The sequence below is a fragment of the Nannospalax galili genome, unplaced genomic scaffold (assembly GCF_000622305.1).
Source record: "Nannospalax galili isolate Female #2095 unplaced genomic scaffold, S.galili_v1.0 scaffold51, whole genome shotgun sequence".
Lineage (NCBI taxonomy): Eukaryota > Metazoa > Chordata > Mammalia > Rodentia > Spalacidae > Nannospalax > Nannospalax galili.
This window is the reverse complement of record NW_008329521.1, coordinates 5328-6211: the sequence shown is the minus strand read 5'-3', so window position 1 is coordinate 6211 and position 884 is coordinate 5328.

The window sequence follows — 884 nt, the reverse complement described above, 5'->3', positions numbered from 1 at the left end:
TAACAATAATGAATAATTTTCTTTTAAAAAAAGACTATTGGAAAAGTAATCTGTACTAAATGTGTGAAGAGAGATTTCCTAACCGCTATTCATTATCTAATACGATATTGAAAACACTGGCATGTCACACACATAAGAAAGCTACAAGTGGCTAAAGGAACAAGACCCAGGCAGGTTTCACTACATCGCAGCAGCACTGTGAAAGGGATGTGAGCGCGCACAGCGTTTTCCCTCCTGGACTCAAACACTGGCAGTTTCTGAAGGCTAGATGCACGGTTCTGTTTGGAATATGTTGAAACTTCAATCTCCACTTCGGTTGTCTTTGATCATCTTTGGAAAATTTTTATCCAGTATTTCTTACACTATTTTTTTCTGCATCGGACTCATGACTTCTCCTCCCAGGTTCCGACACAGTGTACATTACACATTTGAACTTTCATTCCAGCATTTGCTGGTGGAGCGCTGGTGTTCCGCTCCCTAATTTCCCGTCAGCGTTTTAGGTACTCTTCTCTCCACTGATCTAGCTCTTGGGTTCCAATGTCTCCAGCTTTTCATCACTCTCCTTAATTGTCACTCGGCTCAAGGAACTTTCTAGTGCCTGTTCTAGTCATTCTTCTTAAGAAAAACACATTTTACTTAATATTTGTATGAACAAATCATATTTATTTTAAAACCCTATCTGATAATTCCAACACTTGAAAACGCCATCAGGCTGCCTTTGTTTATTTCTTATTGTTAGACAATGGGCATTCAACGTGAAGCAGTTGAGATAAGAATGACCAGAAATGCTGTTAACACAAAAGTGTCTCAAGTATCTTTCTTTGTTTTTAGTATGTATATCAGTTACTTTTCTGCTGCTGTAACAAAATACCCTGACTAAAAAG